The sequence below is a fragment of the Triturus cristatus genome, chromosome 4_2 (assembly GCF_964204655.1).
Source record: "Triturus cristatus chromosome 4_2, aTriCri1.1, whole genome shotgun sequence".
Lineage (NCBI taxonomy): Eukaryota > Metazoa > Chordata > Amphibia > Caudata > Salamandridae > Triturus > Triturus cristatus.
The window spans coordinates 963,259,921-963,278,859 of NC_140586.1; the positions used below are offsets into that span (position 1 = coordinate 963,259,921).

At 46.9% G+C, this 18,939-nt stretch overlaps 1 protein-coding gene across 1 annotated transcript in view; it reads left to right on the forward strand.

The window, feature by feature from the left end:
• Window positions 1–4,136: 4,136 nt before the first annotated feature.
• Window positions 4,137–18,939, forward strand: part of LOC146839144 (uncharacterized) — a 33,920-nt gene continuing 19,117 nt past the window's right edge. The window contains exon 1 of the mRNA XM_085603196.1: window positions 4,137–4,306. The gene's annotated coding sequence lies outside the window, so the exon portion shown is untranslated. The remainder of the gene's footprint in view (window positions 4,307–18,939) is intronic.

An 18,939-nucleotide genomic window follows, 5' to 3' on the forward strand; every position in this document is an offset into this window, starting at 1 on the left:
TCAATCTGCCTCACAGTTGCTTTGTGATAAACTTTCTCAATTTTTCGAGGACAAAATCGAAACCATCTATTCCACCTTCCCCACCTCTACAGCTGAAGAACGGGAAGAGAAACCCATATTTTTTCTGCCATCTTCGCCCACATTCCTCGAATTTGCAGATGTCTCCGAGGCAGAGTCCTTGGCTGAATTACTTAAATGTAAATCTGGCTCCCCAAATGACCCTTGGCCAGCTATGCAATACAAAAAACTTGCATCTTTCCTTAATCCCCACCTGAATCTCATTTGGAATGATTCCCTCAGAACAGGCTACTTCCCTGCCAAATGGAAACTTGCCTCTCTGATTCCCATCATCAAAAAGCCTAATTTGGATCCGGATCTTCCCTGCAACTACAGGCCTATCTCTCTTTTGCCCGCCCCAGCTAAGATCCTGGAGAGACTGGTGCATTCCCAGCTGGCTAATTATATTGAATCCAATGGGCTCCTCCACGAATCCCAACATGGTTTCAGGTCGGGCCACAGCACAGAGTCGGCCCTCATTGAAATGGCTGACTCTGTGAGGTGGACGCTTGACCAAGGGTCGAGGGCGGTGTTAGTGCTGCTGGATCTCTCAGCGGCATTTGACACCGTCTCTCACAGGACATTGCTGGGGAGGCTGGAGGACCTAGGCCTGGGCGGTGTCGTTTTGAAATGGTTTTCATCTTACCTCTCAGACCGCTCACAGCAGGTATACACCCCTCCCTTCACATCCCCCTCTAGACCACTCAAATGGGGAGTACCACAGGGCTCCTCCTTGAGCCCGCTCCTCTTCAATGTCTATTTCACCCCCTTGGCCAAACTGATCGCACAGACTGGGATTAAATCCACCTCCTATGCTGATGATATTCAGCTACTTTTTACCTTCAACACCCCTTCCGCCTCTGTGTTTGACCCACTGAAATCATGCCTTCGAGACATCTCCAATTGGATGGATGCTAATTCCCTCCGACTCAATGCAGGTAAAACGGAGATTTTGTTTTTCAAATCTCCCTCTCCCCTGGACTCCAGCCTATGGTGGCCTGTCGATCTGAGCCAAGCCCCCATCCCTAAAGACTCGGTCAGAAACCTAGGAGTACGTTGGGACAGCCACCTCAGCTTCAACACCCAGGTCCAAACAGTAGCAGCTTCCTGCTTCGCAAAAATCAGGACCATTAAACGGCTCATTAATTATTTACCAATGGACTGCCATAAGACAGTGATCCAGGCACTGATTACATCTTATCTCGATTACGCTAATGCCCTCTATCTTGGCATTACAGCAGGTCTCTGCCATAAACTTCAGACGGTTCAAAACGCCGCTGCACGGCTGGTGGAGAAAGTTCCTGCTAGACATCATATGTCCCCACTCCTTCGTAAACTACACTGGCTCCCCATAGCCAAAAGATGTGTTTTTAAAGCTATGACACTGGCCTTTCGAGCGTCCCAGGGCAATGGGTCGGTCCATCTGAAAAACACCTTGCGGCCGTATGTCAACCCCAGGACATTACGCTCCAATTCCTTATCCTTTCTGGTTTACCCTCGATTTAAACGAGCTCGAGCAGGTGGAAAATCCTTTGAGGTTCTCGCCACTCAGTATTGGAACAAGCTTCCGCTTGCCTTACGCACCTGCCAAACCGAATCAGTATTTCGTAAATCTCTGAAGACACATCTTTTCTCTTCTTAACCCTGGCTTGCTATTTCCTCTGCTCTCTGTTTCTTGAGTTGCTAGCGCCGGGACGCCCCGTCGGGGCAGCTGTGCGCTTTATAAAATACACAAATAAATAAATAAATAATAACTGTGTTAGATGATCTTGGAAGCGCAGCAGAGAAGGGTTGGTTTTAGCCTTGGTGCTACTAGACCTGCCTGCTGCCTTTGATACAGTAAATCATAACTTCTTGATCTCTACGCTGAGGGAAATAGGTATTTGAGGCGTGGCCCTCACTTGGTTTTCATCCTATTTGGATGGCAGAGCACGAGATGTACACCCCCCTCCTTCTTTATACCTGTTTAGGGAAGTAGTAGGCAAGGTGTCCTCGTGGCTAACCTTCTTAGCCCCTCTCTGTTTACCACCTATCTGAAACCCTTGACAAAACTAATTTGCAGTCATGAAATTAATTTAGTGAGCTACGCCAATGACATGCACATTATTTTGTCAGTTGATTAATCTAGCCTTTTGCGGCTTGACTCCTTTCACAATTGTTTAAGGAATATCTCTTGCTGGCTGGGAATGAATTCCCTTAAATTAAATGAGGAAAAAAAATGGAAATTTTCCACTGCTTCATTGGCAATCTGCCCTTCCCTTTTCTGGCTGGCTTTTGGCCTCTGCCAATGAATTCACCTGTGTGGGTCATAACCTGGGAGTTTACATGGAAGCAGATCTGGCCCTTTCTACTCAAGTGAACAAACTGATTTTTTTTTTTAAAAACACACTCATCTCTCCTTCGCTTCTCTGCTCTTCCTAAATCCAGTCTGGAAGAAGATGCAGGAAGCACCCGGGCAAACAGGCTCCCCTAAGCCAATCACAACACTGCAATGGAGCGTTGTGATTGGTCTGGGCACGTGGATCGGCGCCCAGATCAAGAGTAGGAGCCTGTGCATATTCCCTACCAGGCTGTCGCAAACGTCCGGCCAAGCAGTCATGCGCACTTAGTGTGCATAGTCCACTCCTCCCCCCTTAGTCACCAGCCCTGCCCGACCCTAACCCAGCCTCGCAGCAACCAAAAATAAAATGATGATCGCGTTCAGTTATTATCATTTTATTTTGCTCTAAGAGCAGTAGGGCAACGCTCCTCCACCTTAGCGGAGCAGCCGCCACTGTGCTTCACTGGCTAATGCCAACCTACTTATTGTGCCCCACGTGAGGAGGAGACGGATTGGTGGTCGCTCTTTCTCTGTGGAAATTACTGAAAACCTGGCCTTACAAACATTAACAAATTCGGTTCTGTTCAGTCTTTGGAGTCTTTCCACTGAGACTGTCTGTTTTTTCTTTCTTAGGTGCCAAGACATTCTTGGGTAACAGTTGGGCTCTATAAGTGGAAATAATAATAATTTTATTAATAATAATTTGAATAATGTCAACACAGGAAGGCCATGTTCAAAATGAATGCTGGTGATTTCATGTAAAGTTCCACATGTCCGGCCTTTGCTGAGTGTTAAAACCTGAGCAGATGGCCGCTATGTTTCTCTGGTAAAGGCGCCACCCTAGAGGCCCCCACAGCAGCAACAAACAGAGAGCCTCTGGTCACAGCCTGGCAGACAGAGGCCTGGGGTGTAATATTGGAAGAGGCACCAGGCTCTTAAACCACAAATTCCAACTTCATTTGAGCCACAGCTGGGAGTGTTTGAGGACACACAGCCATATTAAATATACAGAATAACCCACAGAACCAGGAGAGGTATAAAGAAGCTGCCCAGTTCACTCCAAGCATGTGTGTAATGACACAAGCGTCACTTCCGGTTGTCTGTCTGTAAACACCAGACACACTTGTGTCCTCTGCACCAGTGTCTGGAAGATCCTCCTGCAAGTGAAGCTGTTAATATTTCTCTACAGACCCCACAAAATACAAAGTGCTGCATAAAGTGCCCTTTGGGACTCACTGTGGGGAGTCTGAGTGTCTCTGTGACCCCAAGTGTGAGACACAAACTGATGGAAGAACATTCATGTCTGGGACATTTAAAGAACACGGCGGTTCCATCAGCGGCCACCAGAGGGCGTTCCTCACCTGCTGATGAAACCCTTTGAGCTGCACCTTGAATGAAAGGGAGAAGGGTTTCCTCTTCCGGGTCAGTGGCGGCAGAGACAGCAGTAGCAGCGGTGGTGACATCACTTCCGGCCTCTGCAGAGGACGGAGGACCCCTGTGTGTCTGTGCAGTTATCTTCATCCTCAGACCCTCACAGACCCCCCCCCCCCGACCTTAGATCTGCCCTAGTGCTTGTTTCTGTGACATGTATCCCCTGCTGAAGCCTGGAGGCGGCGGTTCCGTCAGCGTCCACCAGTGGGCGCTCCTTGCCTGCTGACGAAGCCCTCTGAGCTGCAGATTGGATAATAAGGAGAAGGGTTTCCTCTTCCGGGTCAGCGGCGGCAGAGACAGCACCGGCAGCGGGTGCTGACCACTTCCTGTCTCTCCTTGTGTGTGCAGCCTGCAGCAGAGGAGGAAGGATCCAGTGTCTGTGTGTGCAGTTATCTTCACCTACAGACACCCCCCCACTCAGACCCCAGATCTGCCCCCCTCCCCAGCCCCCCAGGAAGGGGAGAGAGCCTGGACATGTCTGTGCAGGTTTCTGCTCAGGTAGGAGATTGTCAGCACCTTCTGCATTGTTTGTAGAAATAGACTGAATAATCCTGGAGGGAATCTCTGCAGGAGCCGGGCTGAGCTGGGCTCTTCTATCCGGGGACCCCTGGGGGGGCTGAGCTGGGCTCTTCTATCCGGGGGCCCCTGGGGGGCTGAGCTGGGCTCTTCTATCCGGGGACCCCTGGGGGGCTGAGGTGGGCTCTTCTATCCGGGGGGCCTCTGGGGGGCTTTCGTTCCACCCTGGGGTGTTTGTGGGCATTATGTGTGTTGAAGAAAGGATCTGTGCACTGCACTGCATCTTACCGCACTGTGAGGAATCTGTACATTGCATCTTACTGCACTGTGAGGGATCTGTACATTGCATCTTACTGCACTGTGAGGGATCTGTGCAGGTTTCTGCTCAGGTAGGAGATTGTCAGCACCTTCTGCTGTGTTTGTAGAAATAGACTGAATAATCCTGGAGGGAATCTCTGCAGGAGCCGGGCTGAGCTGGGCTCTTATATCCGGGGGCCTCTGGGGGCTGAGCTGGGCTCTTTTATCCGGGGGCCTCGGGGGGCTGAGCTGGGCTCTTCTATCCGGGGGCCTCGGGGGGGGCTTTCCTTTGTGTTAAAGAGGCGATATGTGCACTGCACTGTGGCTTACTGCTTTTTGAGGAATATGTGCATGCTGCACCGATTCTTACTTCACTATAAGGAATCTGTGTGCATTGCATCTTACTGCACTATGAGGGTTCTGTACACACTGGACTGCATCATACTCCACTGTAAGGATTATGTGCACTGCATCTTACTGTACTATGAGAGATCTGTGAACTGCACTGCATCTTAATGCACTGTGATGAATCTGTGCACACTGCACTGCATCTTCCTGCACTATGAGATATCTGTACACACTGCACTGCATCTTACTGCACTATGAGGAATCTGTGCACTGCATCTTAATGCACTGTGATGAATCTGTGCACACTGCACTGCATCTTCCTGCACTATGAGATATCTGTACACACTGCACTGCATCTTACTGCACTATGAGGAATCTGTGCCCTTCATCTTACTGCACTATGAGGAATCTGTGCACACTGCACTGCATCTTAATGCACTGTGAGGAATATGTAAACAATGCACTGCATCTTACTGCACTATGAGGAATCTGTGTACTGCATTTTACTGCACTATGAGGAATCTGAGAACACCGCACTGCATCTTACTGCAGTGTGAGGAATCTGTACACACTGCACTACATCTTACTGCACTATAAGGAATCTGTGCACTTCATCTTACTGCATTCTGAGGAATCTGTGCACACTGCACTGCATCGTACTGCACTGTAAGGAATCTTTACATGCTGCACTGCATCTTACTGCATTGAGGAGCGTGTGCAAATTGCACTGCATCTTACTGCACTGTAACGAATCTGTGCACACTGCACTGCATCTTACTGCAGTATGAGGAATCTGTGCATGCTGCACTGCATCTAACTACACTGTGAGTAATCTGTTCGCAATGCACTGCATCTTACTGCACTATGGAAAATATGTGCACGTTGCACGGCATCTTACTGCACTATGAGGAATCTGTGCACTGCAATGCATCTTGCTACACTATGAGGGCTCTGTCCCACTGCACTGCATCTTACTGCGATAAATCTATTCAATTTGCACTGCTTATTACTGAGCTGTTCGAAATCTGTGCCACTGCACTGCATCTTAATGTACTGCAAGAAACTTCTGAACGCCGCACTGTATCTTACTGCACGTTGGAATGTGGTTTGTTAGTAGGTGCAGGTAGGTACCTACAGCTAGTACCAACTCCACAATCCCAAATAAAATCCAGTAAAGTCTCAATAAATTAGTCCTTGCTCAAACCTTGATAGCTTGGCTCACAAGCGGTCAGGCTTAACTTAGGAGACAGGTGTGTAAAGGGTTTAGAACACACCAATAACAGTAAATAAGTAGGAAAAAACACAAAATAAAAATCTGACACTAATGTATAGAAATAGCCAATATTTTTATGATTAAAATGACACCAAAACGACAAAAATCTAATGTAGGAACCGGCGATATGAATTTGTACATATTAAAAGTAAAACTAGTGCTTAGAAGCAAATAGCACTCAAAGAATTAAGAAAAGGTTGTTCTGGACTGGGGCAAAGTCAAGAGTTCAGGCCGCCTGCAATTTAATACTTTTACACTTACTTCCAGAAGTGTTTCTTGATGCAGGAAGTGGTCCACCGCACAAGCCAAAGGTTTAGAATCTCTGGTTTGCCTCTTCAATCAATCAGTCAGTCAGGGAATTGTAAGTGTGCTACTCACCCGTGAGGGTCTCAAGGCGCTGAGGGGGAGGAAGGGTCCGCAGATCTGGTCTTGAGGGTCTTCCTGAAGGTGTTCAGGTAGGGGGGTGCATCTGATGTCTGCCGAGTTGTAGTCCCAGACCTCTCTTGGGGTCTGAGACTAAACTCCCACAATGCACCAGGTAAATCCAATTAAAATTCGGGTGTAGTTTGTCAGCTGGAGTTGTCCTTGTTGCTGATGTTGCAGGTAGCCCTTCCAGCACTTTTCTACCTGTTGCTGATCAGGGAGTCCAATACTTATCCTTTAAGACAGGCAGAGTCCTTTTGTGGTGAAGCCTTGTGAGCGCAGCAGGTGCAGTCCTTATGAGTGCAGGGCACTCTTGAGCAGCCCAAGGGTCCAGCAGGGCAGTCCTTCTCCTCCAGATATTTAGTTTGGGTGTTTGAGGGTCCACAACACCAGTAAAGAGTCCAGAAGCTCTGATTGGCCTTTTGGAGGTATAGGAATACAATTCCCATAATGCACCTGGTCAAATCCTTTAAAGTCCAAGTGAAGTTAGTCAGCTGGGCTTGTCTTGGTAGAGTTGTTGCAGGTGAGTACTCGGAGCTCCTTTCTAACTGTTGCTTTCAGGGAGTCCACTCTTTAATCTTTTGAAGCAAGGTAAAGTCCTCTTCTGTAAAGCACAATGTGTGTATCAGGTGCAGTCCTTATGAGGGCAGTCGTCTTGTAGTACAGACCAGGGGTTCACCAGGGCAGACGTTCTTCTCTTGATATTTCCAGGCAGGCATCTGATGTTGCTGGGCAGCTATCCCCTATTGTTCCAGGTTTCTGGGCTGACAACAAGGGGCGTGCCCCTGACCAATGGGGTGCAGGGTGCCATCTTCTGTGATGACCACTTCCCCTGAAGTGTGACATATTTGTGTCCCAGAAAGCATTGTTGCACAAAAAACAAAATGGAGAAAATCTCTCCTGGAGCTTCAAGTCTGGCTAAGCCCACCCACAGGTGTGGCTAACTTTCCCCCTACACTTGCCTTCCAGCCCCTCTCTTAATTCAATTACAGGGGCTCCCACCTGGCTGGGGGTGCAGGAAGCGGGGGTGGGCCTGGTTCCTGTCCTCACTGTCCTTCTTCCTTTGAAGGCCAGTTTGGCTACCCAGCCCCCTTCCTGTCCTGACAGCTGCATATCTTCTCCCACCAGATGTCTATTTAGTCTCATGTCAGGCTACTTCACACCTCATTAAGGCAGCTTGGCTCAGCCTGTCAAAGGTTGGCCAATCCGAAGAGGCTGCTACAGAGTTGAATTGGGTAACTTTTGGAAAGCAATTCTATAACTTAATTCCACCAATAGTTACAATACATCCAACCATGGCAAGTTGTTGGATTCATTGCATCTATTAATTTGACACGTTTGAATTTTTATTATTACTTACTCCTGTCAAAAGATAGGCCTAATTCACAAAGGCAATCTGAGACAAAAGTCTATCTTTATGACTTTTTGTGTTCACAGAGGTCATTTACGAGTCGTATCTTTATGTCTGCAGTTAGGCCGGAATCTCCGCAGTCTGGCCAGAATCTCCTCACCCGGGCCGTACTCTCCGGCTCCAGCCGTACTCACCGGCTCGGGCCAGATGAAGTGTAATCAATAGGCCGGAATCCAATTTTTTACAAAAAGGAACATTAGGAATGTGTGATAAATGGTAGAGGAGGTCATGAAAAGCAGTTTGGGCAGGGAAAAGGGTGTGGCTGGACACTACATCATATCCCAGAAAAGTTTGCTTCTTTGCATCATGGTACATGAAGTCCATGATTTGCTCTCCCGTCATTGTTGACTGTAGTGTCAACCTACAGTCAACACTGAGAGAAGCGCAAATCATGGACTGCTCAACACTGAGGGGAGCGCAAATCATAGACCACACCCTCAGCTCTCCACTGACAAGTGGCTGAGTTGCTTAGGGGCAACTATGGGTTCTTAGAACCTCTTCTGCTGTTTAGAGTGGGGGCTACCACATCCTGTGGCAGACACCCTTCTTCCACCCTCCACCTTGACAGCTGCCGGACTGCTCAGGACGTCCTTGGAGTCAGGTGAAGCCTTACCATGCCATCTCTGCTCTTCCTCCTTACTGGGTCGGAATTCCCTTGGCTCACTGAATCTCTATTTAGGAGTGGCTTCCCTTTCATTTCCTTTTCTTTTCCCCTTTCTTTTGGGATCCCAGGCTCCTAACCATAGGGACTGGCTACCCAGGATCTTTGGATGGGTGTGTGCCCATGGCGACCGCCCCATTGCCTACTCCCACCCTCATGGATCCCGAGTTAACCATCTGGATCTGTCGTCCAACACAATGCTAGGAGGACCTCCTTGTCTGAGGTGTCCTACTTTATGGAGGCTACACTTGACAGCCCAGTTCTAACCACCTTTTTTGAACAGGCGGGGACACCTCTAAAGTGACCTGGCTTCAAACAGTCAAAACACACAGTGTTCTCAAAGATGGTTTTAAGCACTGGTTTTCCTGCCTCTGCTTGTCAGAGTTGGGGTAGGATCTGCTCTACTTCTTTTTAGGGTTCTGGGGTACTGAGGGAATCACTTTAGTTGGCCTACCACCTCCTTCTTTAGGTTTTTGTGGGCCTACCCCCCGCTCCCTTCTTGGAGTCTACCCCGGGGACTTCTTGGATCTCTTTTACACACCCACCTATCAGCTGTCTCCCCTCCCTGGGGCCAGACAACTTAGAATCAACTAGACACTGAGACTCCTCCATGAACAGATGAGAGACCCCGCACATGTACTTACCTTTTTACCCTGTATCCAGCCGTCTAGTGCCTTCACTGATATGCCAACAAAGTCCCCCCAAGATTGGGTGGTGACTTTGTGGGTGCCCTGAACTTCATCCTGTACTGCTGTGGGGTGAGCCCAGATTTCCCGATCGGACACTGCTTCATGTGTGAGTAAGCCTCTGCTGCCTCCCCCTCTAGCGTCAGGAGCCCATCCCTCCCAGCTACTGGGACCAAGTCCCACAGGAATGAACCCCAGTATAGAGAGTTAACCCTTCTCGTTCCGGGGGCCCTCTCAAATGCTGCCAGCCACTCTTGTATGTTGTCACACTCCTAGTCCAGCTTTGGGTCGAACCCACCACCCCTTGACATCTCAAATCTCTGTTTAGTTGCCACCATCTCTTGTTTTGCCTTCACATGTCCACTTCTCCCGGGCCAAGGCATGCTTTTTATCCTCCACAGCTATGTAGGCTAACTGGGCCTCACACTCTTCTCCTGAGGGACAGTTCTGCCTCTTCTTTGGTGGATCCCATAAATCCTTCCTCCCACGAGCTGTAGGTCTGGCCCTGGTGTCTGAAAGAATGGACAGGCGGTCATCATCCTCCTCGTGGAGGTTGGAAGGGTCAACTTGCCCCCTCCCCTTCTATCTGTAGAACTTCCTCTTTCTTCTAGCACTGCCCAGGGCTCAAAGGAAAGCACCAGCTCTCCTTTCCTAGTGTTGGTATGGGCAGGTAACCCCCTCTTTCTGCACATCACCCTAAGCTCAGCTACAGTGAGTGTGGGTAGGCGAGCCAGATCGATCAGTTTTGGGTCACACAAAAGCTTTGGCACCAATTGCTCAGAACAATTTAGAAAGATTAAAAAATGAAGTAATTAAAAGAAATTCGTCAAAATTTCAAAAATCTATTTTGCTCTAGGTCAATTTGGAGTATTTTTAAAGATCTTCACTTAAATGCTGTATTGCATTAAACACAAACACTGGACCCCACTACTGCGCACCAAATGTTGGAAGGTGGTTTGTTAGTAAGTGCAGGTAAGTACCTACAGCTAGGAGCAACGCCACAATCGCAAGTAAGGTCCAGTAAAGTCTCAATAAATGAATCCTTGCTCGACCCATGGTGGCTTGGCTCACGAGCATTGAGGCTTAATGTGGGAGACAGGTGTGTTCAGCATTTAAAAACACCAATAACAGTAAATAAGAAGGAAACAACACACAATAAAAATCCAACACCAATTTATAATAAGCATTTGCAATGCAATAGGCATCACATTTGTAAAAGCTAGAGTTCTTGTGTTAAAAATGTCAGTTTTTTTACTTTTGTTTTTTGTATGCATTGGAGTGGTGATATTTGCAAAGCACTATTGCCATTCGTATGACCTTGTGGCGCTGGAGAACCAGAAAATGGGAATTAGGTTATGAGGGAGGGGAGACAAGAGTAATATGCTGGCTGTGAAAAAAAAAGAAACAACAATGGAATTATATGCTCTTGAAGCCACAGGATTTTAAACAGGACTATGTAATTCACAAACATGATACATAATCCTCAACCTACTGCATAATCTCAGATTATAACAATAAACACATCGTAGTTTAAATGAAAGCAAAAAAAAAAAAGCGTGACATTGTGCTGGGCACTGGCATGTTCTCTGCAAAGTTTATCTGTCACCGTATAGTTGCGGATTGTTGAATTCAGGTACTAAACTGGTACTAATGAGGTTAATTTTTTCCCAGCCAGTAGTTATTGTCACAAATATTGCTCTTAGTACAGCACTCTCACCCACCCAATGGGCCTTTTATGTGCAATAAAACAAAAAACCTTCAAAATAAACATAGATGCACAGATAGGCACACACAAACGTGCAAGCACAGATACAAAGAAACACGCATACGCAGACAGAAACACACATTGACATGCACACATTTGGAAACAGCCACCGGCAGCCACATACACAAATAGATGCAACCACACAAGCATACATTCACACACACACCCACACACTCATGCACACATTCGCATGTGGGCAAGAGAACAACCAAATGCAGACACACACGCGCACATAGACATGCACATAAGCAAACATGCACATACATATACAGCATTACCATGAGGAGATACATTTACACACACACGCATGCACATATATACAAGCAGACATATACAGGCCCTTATATATACCTACGTATATGTGCACACTTACACACACATGCACCCAGGCACCCACACACTCTTGTGTCTCTTGTCTCACCCCTGTGAGGTGGCTTCAATTAAATATTTATTTTACATTTTTGAAAATGTAAGCTTTTGAAGTGTTCTGATGGGGACAGCGGATAGATAAAGATAAGAGGCAGAGAGGGGGGCAGACATGAAAACAAGAGACAGACGGACAGATGGAGATAAGAGGATGGAGATAAGAGGCAGACATAGAATCAAGAGACAGATGGACAGATGGAGATAAGAGGATGGAGATAAGAGGCAGATAGGGCGCAGACATAGAAACAAAAGACAGATGGGCGGATGGAGATAAAAGGAAGATAGGGCGGCAGACATGAAAACAAGAGACAGATGGACAGATGGAGATAAAAGGAAGATAGGGCAGAAGACATAGAAACAAGAGACAGAGATGGAGATAAGAGGCAGAGAGGGCGGCAGACAAAGAAACAAGAGCCAGATGGACAAATGGAGATAAGAGGCAGATAGGGCGGTAGCCAGAAACAAGAGACAGATGAGAGAGACAGAAAGAGAGAGAGAGAGAGATGAGGAGACAAGAGATAGGGAAATGTGAGCGAGAGAGGGAAGAGATTGGGAGACATGGGTGGACTGATACATTGAGAGAGAATGGCAGAGGGAGAATTAGAGAGAGAGAGAGAGAGAGACGTAGAAAGAGAGCGCGAGAAAGTGTATGAGAGACAGGGAGTTAGAGACACTGGCAGCCAGAATAAAGTGTTTGCACAGAGCATGGGAGGTAGAGTGAGGAGCTGGGGCTGTCACAAGTGAGAGTCCAAGGCGCAGAGACACTGCATGGTCCTCTCAAACACTGCACCGAGGCAGGATCTGAATCTCTGGCAGAGTTGTGATCTCTCTTTGAGGTTTTTAATGGCCGCGTACAGCGAGCAAACATCTACAGCTGTTGTTACAAATTTCAGGGAGAAGAACAGGAAAATCCAGTTTTGCTTGGGCCTTCAGTAAGTATATCCTTACACTGGCTTGGTGGATGTAATCTTCTTTGCAATTGTAGATTTCTTCTCAACATTTGGGGGTGGGTGATCTGATTAAATGGCAATTGGTTGCAACACAAATATCTAATAAAAAAATTAAGTCTTGGAATCGTTTCGGTAACAGACAAGCAAAAAACTCTAAAACGCACATATAAACGCTTCCAGAACAAGAATGAAGCAAGGGGCTTGCTTGAGGGCTTCGCCAATGAGCACATCTGGATTCCCACTACTCCAGAGGGGTCTCTAGGCAGGTTGAACAAGCGGAACACTTGGTGGTACTGCATCGCAGGTAGCACATCACAGGGTATGTGATAAACCTATTTTGTGACAAAACGGGGGATTTCCAGAGTAAGAGCTTGTCAAACTGACCAACAATGGGAGGAAGAAAAAGGACACTGACAACATGAGGATTGTCACAGAGGGAAACTTGTATCACAACTCAAGAAAACTGGATGAAGAAAACCAGGACTGCCATCTTAAACTATACAATGGAGTTGTTTTGTGGTTTGAGAATAAGGCTGCGTTGTTTGGTCATTAGTTATGGTGCTTGGTCTAAGGGAAGGGGGGCTGGTACAGCAGTGTGTGATGTCTGTGAGAAAGCAAAATAAGAAGGGAAAGAAGGCAGAGGGGAAGACAGGCCCGTGGAAGGGAGCACAAATAGTGTAAACAAACTCCAAATCAGAAACATGAAAAATAATATGAATCTAATAAAGCAGTAAAGGATAATTATCGGTGTAGCCACCACAGAGCAGTGCTAAACTTTGCAGGGTCATGAATTAGGGGACTGGCCAAGTACGGTTGCCATGGCTTGCATAAAAAACAATTAAAGCATCGAGCAAAGAAATGCAGCTTTTCTTTAGCACGGAAGTGAAAGGTTACGGCCACAAAGTCCACGCAGACGTGGTCAGGGTATCAGAGCCCTGTACATAGAAGCGGACAAGATAAGCAAGTGAAGGCGTAAAGTACTAATCACATAAGAAGCTAAACATACAGAATGCTAAAAATAGAACAGCCAGCATCATATTAGATATAAAGAAGCAAAGCATTGCATAGTTGAAAGATAGAACAGTGCTGTAAACATGAGATAAATGTTAGTTTCGGCTACTTCAAGTCTATTGCTGCAGGTCGCTATTCAGGAACCGCCTTTTGACTTCTTTTTTGAATGAGGCGTGGAAGGGTTAGCGCTGATTTGGGAAGGAAGATCATTCCATATTCTCGGAGCAAGACCGGAGAAGGTGCGGTTATAAGTTCTCTTCTTTTTCAATTTTTGTGGTTCCAATAGTAGATTGTTAGAGTTTCTTAGGGACCGATTCAAACCAGATAGTTTGCTTTTTTTTGCCAGGTAAACGGGAGTGTTATAATGAAGCGCTTTGTGCCTCAAGCAGGCTATCCTGAAGCGAATCCTTGCTTCAAGTGAGAGCCAATTGAGTTGAATTATATGTGGTGTGATGTGATCACCTTCTCTCGATCCCATGATTAGTCTAGCCGCAGAGTTCAGAGTAGCCCTTAAACGGGCCAGTCTAGCTTTGGGTAGCCCTGCCAGGGTCACAATTCCATCATCTGAACGGGAGATAACTAGGGATTGTACTGCTAGCTGCATACCAACAGGAGGCAGGAACGGTTTGATTTTCCTTAAAGTGTTGAATTGGTGATTGGCTCCCCTAGTTCTTGCACTGATGTGGTCTTGCATATTCAGGTGTTTGTCCAGAGTTAAGCCTAAAGATCTAGTGAAGTCAACAACACGTGGAGCGCAGTTGAGAGCCATTAGTTGTTTGAGCCAATCTTGAATGGGGCCAGAGTGATTGTGGGGGGCAATCAGGAAGAATTCCGTCTTGCATGTATTTAACATAAGTTGATTTTGACTTGACCATTGTTGAGTTTTTTAGAAGAGCAAAGTTAAGAGTTTAGATATCATCCGGTGAAGACATTTTCAAGTACAATTGAGTATCATCGGCATACAAGTGATATTGTACCTTTGAGCAGTTCAGAGTTTCGGTGAGAGGTTCCATGAACATGTTGAAGAGCGTGGGCGAGAGTGTGGATCCTTGAGGCATCCAATTGAGACCGGTGTACTGCTAAAAAGGGAATGGTTGACTTGGATTCTCTGCTTTCTGTGATGTAGGAACGAGGCAAGCCAAGTTAAAACTGGATCCGATTATCCCATCCTTTTTTCAAGAAGATCAATCATGTTGTCATGTTTGACCGTGTCAAATACTGAGGCAAGACCAAGAAGTATAAGTAGGCAAAGTTCGTTCTAGTCAAGTAGTCTCAGGGCGTCATCAACAATGCGCGTTAGGGCAGTTTCATACTGTGTCCCGATCTGAAGGCTGATTGGTATTGGTCTAGGAGTTGAAACTGTTGGATGTGATTACAGAGTTGTGTGTGTGCATTTCTCAAGTAGTTTGGCTAAAGTCATGATATTAGAAATTGGTCGGAAGTTGTTAGGATCAGATAAGTCTGCATGTGGCTTCTTTTGGATGGGGGTGACCTGTCCTATCTTGAGGCAGCCGGTAATCAAGCCCTGCACAAGAGATTCATGGACAATCTTAGACCAGGGCGGGAGAATGGAAGATCTAAGCTCTCTGAAGAACTTGGCGGGCAGAGGATCATTGACATTATTTGAAGGTTTTAATGGAGTTATAATTGTGAGTAGCTCAGCTTCATCTAGTAGTATAAAGGTATTCCATGATGCGATGTTTTTTTCAGTATACTTCCTAGAGCCAGAAAGAGGGGAACTGGCCAAGGGCAGCCATGGAGGGGGAGTGGGCTTGGTCTGATAATGCTTGTTTTGAGGTCAGTTGTATTTCTAGTTCAATCTTTCTTGTCTTTTCAATGAAGTGTGTAGAGAACTTCTCACGGCTAGGGAGTGAGTCCTTGAGTGCAGAGTGTTGGTTAGTGGAGTGGTTAGTTTCTTGTTTGATGATTTCAAAAAGTTTTTTTGGTCTGTTTTTGGCATTGTCTAGCTGTAACTTAAAGTGATCGGCTTTTGTGCAATGGATGTGTTTGTTGTACACACTTCTTGTCATCCTCAACTGCTTGAGGTTTGTTATAGAAGGAGAGTTTCTCCATGATCTCCCTGCCAACCTTAGTTTGTGACTTTCCTCGTTAAGGGAGCAATTGAACCAGGGATTGGAATGTTTGTTGGGAATCCTTTTGAATTGCTTTGGAGCAATTGCGTCGAACAAATCCATCATGGAGTGGATGTAGTGTTCAGTAAGGTTATCCAGATTTGTCATATTGGGGGGCGGAGGAAGTAGGTTATTGCTAATGTAGGTTAGATCATTTACGTTGATGTTCGTCAAATCCCTAGACCAGTGTTTGGTTTTACGAGGTTGTCCCTGTCTAGTCAGCATCCTTTCCAAGATCAGAAAAGAGATGAGGTAGTGGTCTGACCAGTCACAAGGTGATATGCCATCCAGTTGTGTAACGTTATCTTTAGCTATGATTAAATCAAGGGTGGGGCCCTTGTTGTGGGTAGGTCCGTTATAGGACTGGGCGAAGTTTAGGTCGGAGAGGAAAGCACAGTAAGGGATCATTTGCGTTGTTCCAGTGTAAGTTGAAATACCCAGGGCAGATCTGGTTAGGGTGTTGGTCAGAGTTAGAGGATATAGTCTCCATTATTTGTTTGTTAAATAGATTAGCACCTGGGGGGTGATAGATTTGTGGGGTGTACAAGCTATCTTGTCATTGTTCCAGATTTCGATGCCCAGGTGTTCACAAGTAGACATCGAAGCAGTTTGTGTATGCCTCAGGGTGAGAATGGAGCAAAAGATGCCTGCTATGCGATTCAACTTTAGCCCGGTTTATTCAGTCTGATGATTTCATATTCAGGAAAACTAAAAAGTCCAAAATTAGTAAGAAGGAATCATGGAGTCAAGTTTCAGTTAGGATCAGGAGGTCCAGTTCTTGTGTAAGATTGAGGTCTGCAATATCAGCCTCCGTCTATCCCACTGATGTAGGGACTCTTCATGGCGACCCACCTACTCCCCAGGGCCGCAGCTGGTTAGTGACGGAGATCATGGCAAAAATGATGTGTGCGCTGTACAGGCTGCAACCGACTCACTGACCACTATGTTTCTCTCTCACCTCCATCAGGGACCCTTCTCTTCAGTAGCAGTTATGAGGTGAAGGTACTCGCCACTGCAGGCCGAATCGAACGTGGTCCAGCCCTTATCAGCGGGGGCTGCAGTGCCGCACCAGAATCAGACGTGTCCCAGCCCTCCTTGGCTGGGGCTGTGACCGCTGTGCCTCCCAGCGGCCTGCGCTCCCACTCCAGGTCGCAAGAGGCAGCCCTGGTGAGAACGGGTCCCGAGAGGTTCATCACCACCTAAACAGACTAGGGGACCGAGCAGCAGGGATCGTGATCAGCACAAACTATGCGATCCTCTCGCCAAATGCAGCCAGATCCACATTGACATTCTGTCGGCTCCGCTTGCTTCCCACCCCTCTCTTGTGGGACTCTGGGGAGAGAACTCGAACAACCTGCACCGACTGAGCAAGACTCTCCCGTCGGTGCTAGGGCCACAACACCGCCTCGTTCAAAATGGCACCAAAATTACAAATCCAAAGTAGGGAACAGTGGATATGAATTTTTAAAGATTAAAAGTCAAACTAACGCTTAGAAGCAAATAACACTCAAAGGTTAAAAAAAAGGTCACGCTGGACCGGCACAAAGTCAAGAGATCATGCCCCCACGATGTAACACTTTCACACTTACTTCCAGAAGTATTTCTTGATGCAGCAAAGTGGTCCACAGCACCAGCCAAAGGTTCAGAAGCTCGGGTTGCTTCTTGGAACCTGAGACTACAACTCATAGCACGCACCAGGTCAATCCAAGTAAAATCCAGGTGAAGCTTGTCAGCTGGAGTTGTCCTCATTGTTGATGTTGCAGGAAGCCCATTGGAGGAGAGTAGGATCTGCACCTTATGTTGCCCCCTCTTTTTTTCAGATGTTTACACTGGTTTCTGGCTATAGTCTGGCTGGGTCCCTGCTAATCAGGGCCCCAGCCTCTCTGTTCTCTCTAAACAACTTGGAGTGCACATTAGGTGCACTAGTGATTGGATACTGTGGTACCTTATGAGCCCCTAGTATATGGTACCTTAGGTACCTAGGGCATAGGGACTTCACAGGCCTACCAGGGGCTGCAGCATGTATTATGCCACCCCAGGGAAGCAGACTCCATCTGACACCACAGGCCTGATACTGCAGCCTGGGGAGGTAGTGTTAGCACTCCTCACTGAGATATAGGTACACTATATCTCTACCTACACACACATATAAACCTATCAGTCCCCCTAAGGCAGGCCCTATCAATCCTGAGGGCAGGGTGCTTGGTTTCCATGTGAGGGGGTGCCTCTGCCTGAGCAGGGCCCCTCTGCAGCTCTCAAAGTCCATTCTCTGTGGTTGTTTGTGGATGCGGTTAAACCATATACTCTTAAGTGCATTATAACCTCGCGGTTAATGCCAACTTTGGAATGGCTGCATCAAAACATGTTGTGTTTGGTGTTAAACGCTTTGGAATCATACCCCCACACCAGTAAGGTGTGGGAGTATGATCCCACCCTTTTAGAGGGATAGACATGTACCTACTGTGGAAACAGGGTAGAATCTTGAAGAGCCCTGCCCTCACAAAATAGATGCAATCAGCACAGACACTCGGCTGCCCTCCTGCTGCTGACCGAAACTCGCAGTGGAGGAGGCCCAGCAATAGGCATCCTGTCACAGGGAGGTGTAACCACTTCCCAGACAGGATTTAGTGTATTGGGGCTGGGTGGGTGCACTCCTAGAGTGCTTTGAAGTTTTGCACTGGGGGAGCAGTAGGCTCCTCTGTGCATATGCCAGCTCAAACCGGTTCAGGGCCTACCTGCCCCTGCTCTGGTGCGAAACTGGACAAAGGGAAGTGGGTGTAGCCACCCACTCCCCTGCCCCTCACATAGGAGTGGTCATAGAGCTAGTCCCTCCCATATCTTCACTATAAGATAGCAAGAAGATGCATCACTATCGCCATATTTAAAGCTCTCTGCTACCTTGATGGATCACTATCTCCATATATAGAGATCTCTGCTACACTAATGGATTACTATCTCCATATTTAGAGATCTCTGCTACTCTGGCGGATCCCTGTCTCCATATTTTGACATCTCTGCTAGACTGAAAGATCGCTATCTCAATTTTAGAGATCTGTTACTCTGATGGATTAGTATCTCCATATTTAAAGATCTCTGCTACCCTGATGGATCACTATCCCCATATTTAGAGATCTCTCCTACCCTGATGAATCACTATCTCCATATTTAGAGATCTCTGCAACCCTGATAGATCACTGTCTCCATATTTTGATATCTCCCCTACCCTGATGGA